Raw genomic sequence first — 6,000 nt, forward strand, 5'->3', positions numbered from 1 at the left:
AACCAAGAATGTATATAGTTATAAGTTATTCTTTCCACAGAGGAGGATATGGCATTTAATCCCTTAAGAAAGTTGTTGCATGACATGGCTGCGTCATTCACCACTAGATTTGAAGTGTGAGTGCTGCAGGGAACATAAAAGGCACGTGAGTTTAAATCAAGGATCCTTTTTTGAACACCTTGGTGTTTGCCTTTCATTTTGGAACCATTATCATATCCTTGTCCTCTCATATCACCAAGGGAAATCTTAAGTTTTTCAAGTTCAGTCAAAACTGCCTCAGACAGACCTTCTCCAGTTGAGCTGTGGATTTCAATAAAACCTAAAAATCTTTCTTGTATACAGACCTCTTCCTTGATGGACACAAATCTAACAATTATAGTCATTTGTTCACAGAGACTAATGTCTGGGGTACAATCAAGTATAATTGAATAATACTTAGATTTTTTCAATAACTGCAGAATTTGTCTTATATATTTAGCTATTTAGCAAATAATGTTGGTAAATTTCCTTATTTTTAATTTGCTTCAGATGTTCCTGCATAATCAAATCAAATGTGCCCAGCATTTCCACAAGTTGCAGATAATTTACATTATTTTCACTATATAATGTATCTCTGCTACCTCTGAAAGCCAAGCACTGACGACCAAGGTACTTTACTATACTCACAAGCTGTTTAACAACATTTTGCCAATGTTGTGTTTCTGCTTCCAAAAATCTCTCAGCTAGATTACGAGTTTTGCATTATGAGTGAAAAAGCCTCATAACGCTTCATTTTCCCTACCGCTGCTATTACAAGTTTCCGTAGCGCCACAAATATCACCATCTACGCTCAAATCCATAATGTTCACCAAGTAGTTAATGATATATCGATAACAAAAACATCTACAAATCATTTAAAAAACATTACACAAAGTACACTTAAACTCATACAAACACTCGACAATATTTATTTTTTATATTAAAATTTTTCATGTCAAAATATAACGGATCAAAGTTACGAGATCTCGGGGGTTTGAAAAAAAATGCACACAAAACCATTTCACATTGACTTACATAGACATACGGGAACATACACTCATCTAGCTACATCTAACTACAAATATTATCACATACATACACAAATCGATAGATACAAACAATATACAGCACATTACCTACACAAAACATATTTTTATTATGAAATTAAAACAATTTAGCTACTGTTTCACAGAAGGACATGACGTCACTCACTTTACACTCAACACAAGTGTTGGCTTTTATTTCTCTGTAAATTTCTCTCCTCTATTGACTTCTATGGGAAATACGTGCATGTGCATGCGACCAGCAGAATAACTTAATGCACGCAAAATTTTTAGACTTTAAAACTCGTAATACCAGCGTTAGAGTTGTGGCGCAAATTCATTCATTCTTGCGTTAGTCCTGCTATGACAAATAGATCAAGAATTTTCTATTTCCCTATGGAGTTATGGGTTTTACTTGTGTGAATATCACTACAACATCAAATTCTTAAAGGAAATTACATTACATCAACTAGAAATCACCATCAATTCTATCATCACCAATATGAAATCGATTTAAAACATTAAATCATATTTAAACTGTGCGAATCATTTCGAATCGATTCGGAAATTCGGAAAATTCGGTAAATTCGAAGATTCGGATCAATTTGAATTTCCGAATTAAAATACTGCCGAATCTACTGAATAAATCCGAATTAGTTCCGATTTATTTGAATAAATCCGAATTAGTTAGTAATTTCTGGATTCGTATTCGATTAGTAAATTTGGGATTCCCCCATAGGAAACAATGGGGCAGTTTCGGCTGAAAAAAAACCTAACACCTGCAAAAAAGCAGCATTCAGCTCTTAACGCAGCCCCTTTGTTTCCTATGGAGAAACACTTTCTAAGTCTACACCTAACACCCTAACATGAACCCCGAGTCTAAACACCCCTAATCTAACACTTATTAACCCCTAATCTGCCGCCCCCGCTATCGCTGACACCTGCATTATACTATTAACCCCTAATCTTCCGCTCCGGACACCGTTGCTACCTACATTATCCCTATGAACCCCTAATCTGCTGCCCCCAACATCGCCGACACCTATATTATATTTATTAACCCCTAATCTGCCCCCCCAACGTCGCCGCCACCTACCTACAATTATTAACCCCTAATCTCCCGCTCCCAACGTCGCCGCTACTATAATAAAGTTATTAACCCCTAAACCTAAGTCTAAACCTAACCCTAACACCCCCCTAAGTTAAAAATAATTTAAATAAAATTAAATAATATTACTATAATTAAATAAATGAATCCTATTTAAAACTAAATACTTAGCTGTAAAATAAACCCTAATATAGCTAAAATATAACTAATAGTTACATTGTAGCTATTTTAGGATTTATATTTATTTTACAGGCAACTTTGTATTTATGTTAACTAGCGGCTAGATTTGGAGTTTGGCGGTAGATGGGTTGCTAACGCTACGCGTGGTTTATGTCTAACGCACGGCATTGTTTGACTCCGGTATTTAGAGTTCAAACAAAACCTTCTAACGATACTCCTAACGCGTGTATTTCACACGCGGAATCCTGCCCGCGTTAGACAGTCTCCCATAGAGATCAATGGAAAAACAAACAAACACGCTTTTTTCACCTAACACTTGATCTCGCGAGAACTACGCACAGCTCGGTCATATGACGCATAACACATCATGCACAACAATAACACGCCGCAAATGTCACAACAACAATCACTAAACAAAGCACATAAGCATTACACATTCACAAGCGGGGGGATTTTTAATAAAATTTAATACAGGGAATACGCATATACTTTAAGATGCGGAAATTCGCAAAATAACAACAAGGAAAAAAATATATACATACACTAGCAAAATAATCGCATTCAATATCACTATATATTAGGACAAACATACATATACAACACTTCACTAATAACACACCATCGCAAATTCACATTTAAACATAATACTATTGGACAATGTTATAGAAAACGAGCACTATGACATCATCGCATTCTACACATTCCACAAATACTAACTCCAAATGAGCATGCGCAAATTCACACAACTAATACACATTGCACTAATATTAATTGCTAATAAAGCACACCTGAACACAATTTACAACGGAAATTGGTACATCATTAAACATTTACACAGGGTATATAAGCACCACACAAGCATGGCTTCTTTGACTGTGTTGCTGGTGGGTCTTTGGAGATTGGAGGTTTCAGATTAGAGAGTTTGTGCATTATTGTAAGTGAGTTAGTGTTAGTGTGAGAGAGTCAGTTGTTAGTGTTATCGTGAGTGAGTTAGTGGGAGTGGGAGTTAGTGGTAGTGGGAGAGAGTCAGTTAGTGGGAGCGTGAGTGAGTTAGTGGTAGTGGGAGTTGTTAGTGAGAGTTAGTGGTAGTGTGAGAGAGTCAGTTAGTGGGAGCGTGAGTTAGTGGTAGTGTGAGTTATTGAGAGTTAGTGGGAGTGTGAGTTAGTGAGAATTAGTAGTAGTGTGAGTTAGTGAGAATTAGTAGTAGTGTGAGTTAGCGAGCGAGTGATTTTTCTGTACACTTAACACATTTACACGCAAACACATTCAATACATACATACACTTATCAATAACACTACATACACTCCATACCCCATACCCCCTCATACTACACTCCATACCCCATTCCCTGTAGTCCCATTCCCTTTCATCCCATTTACTCTTATCCCATACCCCATCCCCATCCCATCCCCATCCCCAGTTACATTTAGTTTACATATCCTCCTTTTAGTCTTCTTCTTCTTTTTGTTTATTTAAATACTCCTTACCCTCTTTGTTTTTTTAGATCCCTCTCACACTTTCAGCACTTATTTTGTCTTTTTAGTTCTTTATTTTGACCCCCTTTCATTTCATCACACTCACTTTTTGTTTGATTATTTGGGGTTTAGTTTAGGCAACAGATGGAGGGCAGGCAGGGGAGAGGTAGAGGGGGGAGGAGAGGGAGGGGGAGAGGAACAGGGCAGGAAGGGGGGCAGGAAGGGGGGCAGGAAGCGGGGGTGGAAGCAGTGGGTGGACCCAGCCACTTGGTTCAAGATGAACAAGTGGCTGTGCCCAGTGGAGGACAGAGTAGGGCTTCACAGTCCGGGAAACAGAGGGCATCGTCACAGGGGAAGGCCAAGGCGACTAGGGAGGCGAGGTTTTCGATGGAGGAGAAGGAGGCCCTCGTAGAGGCCTATATGGCCAGGTATAGGAGGCTGCAGCACCAGAAGACCACCCCGACTGAGAAGAGGAAGCTCTGGCATGAGATAAGGAATGCAGTCAATGCAGTGGGTGGCCGGAACAGAGATATGGACTCTATTAAACATCGCTACCGGGACTGTAAGATGGATCTCAAGAAAAAGTTAAGCCTGGAGGCCCGACATTCCGCAGGAACCGGTGGCGGCCATGCCCTGGAAATCGAGTACTGCCGATGGGAGGAAATGTTGCGTCCCAGCATCTCCGCGGTGGATGTAGTCGGTATCGGAGGAATTGATACCGGGAACCTGCCATTCTCATCTGACGGTAAGCTCATTTAAGAATAAATTCACATACGAATGTATTTCAAGGGACACTATACGCAAACCTTTACTTTCATGATTGAGGTAGAGAATACAATTTGACAAAACATTCAAATGTACTTATATTACCTAATTTGAATCATTCTTGAGATATATTTTAATGAAGAAATAGCCATGCACACGGTGAACCAATCACAGGAGGCAGCTATATTCAGCTAACAATCAGCATCTTCTAAGCATATTTAGATATGCTTTTCAGCAAAGAATATCCAGAGAATGAAGCTAATTAGATAAGAAAAGTACATTAGAAAGTTGATTATAAATGTATGCTTCTAAATCATGAAAGATAAAACATTGGGTTTCATGTCCCTTTAAGGATCAGATTAATGCTATAACGTTCTTTATACACATTCACAATTACTTTGCGGTTACATCAGTATCTAGGCTATAGGTTAGGTGTGCATTTAAACAGACTGAAAACAAACGCTAAAACATTCAGATTGACCAGAGATATCACAAACACGGTTTAGAAAATGGGGAAATCATATTGATTGTTAGATTTCAAAGTGGATTAATGAATCTGCATTTGTAATTGTATCGTAAGCTAAGTAATTTAAAGCTTGATTTGGAAATATGCTAATATATACATTTTTTTATTTTTCAAATATACAGAGTCTGGGGAGGAGGCAGCACAACAAATACAGCCTCCTCCTTCTCCCCGGGATGAGAGTGGTGGGGAGGAATTTCCACTTCGGAGGGAAGAGGCCCCCCGTGACGAAGAGGGCACGGAAGCAGATGAAGAGGCCCCGGAAGCAGAGGAGGAGGCCGCGGAACCAGAGGCCCCTCAAGGACCCGCACCCCGCCGTGCACGGGCACCCTGCCGTGCACGGGTACCCCGCCAAGCACAACAACAGGAAATAGCGGAGGTGCGGGTTCTACTAGACTACATAGACCAGATGCGTAACTCCCGGATACAAAATATAGAAGGCCGAACTCGAATTCTTGAAGGACAAAACAAAATAATTGAAGGCCAAAACCAAATAATAAACATACTTACTAGAATAGAAGAAGGGCAAAACAGAACCTTTAATCTACACCAAGAGATGTTTAATTTTTTCCGGGAGGCGCATGCTGGTCTGCCTCATGGTCCGCCTCCTGCTGCTGGGCCTCCTGCTGCTGGGCCTCCTGCTGCTGGGCCATCTTCTCCTGCCGGGCCATCTTCTCCTGCCGGGCCATCTTCTCCTGCCGGGCCATCTTCTCCTGCCGGGCCATCTCCTCCTGCCGAGCCATCTCCTCCTCCTCAGCCATCTCCTCCTCCTCACCTTGGTCATCCCAGTACTCTTCCTTCCACTTTTCCCACAACATCTCCAAGGAGAACTCGTCGGAGTCGGCAGTTGCCCCTCCCAGAGCCTCAGCCCCGTGGGAAGAGGGGAA

This window comes from Bombina bombina, chromosome 1, assembly GCF_027579735.1.
Source record: "Bombina bombina isolate aBomBom1 chromosome 1, aBomBom1.pri, whole genome shotgun sequence".
Taxonomy (NCBI): domain Eukaryota; kingdom Metazoa; phylum Chordata; class Amphibia; order Anura; family Bombinatoridae; genus Bombina; species Bombina bombina.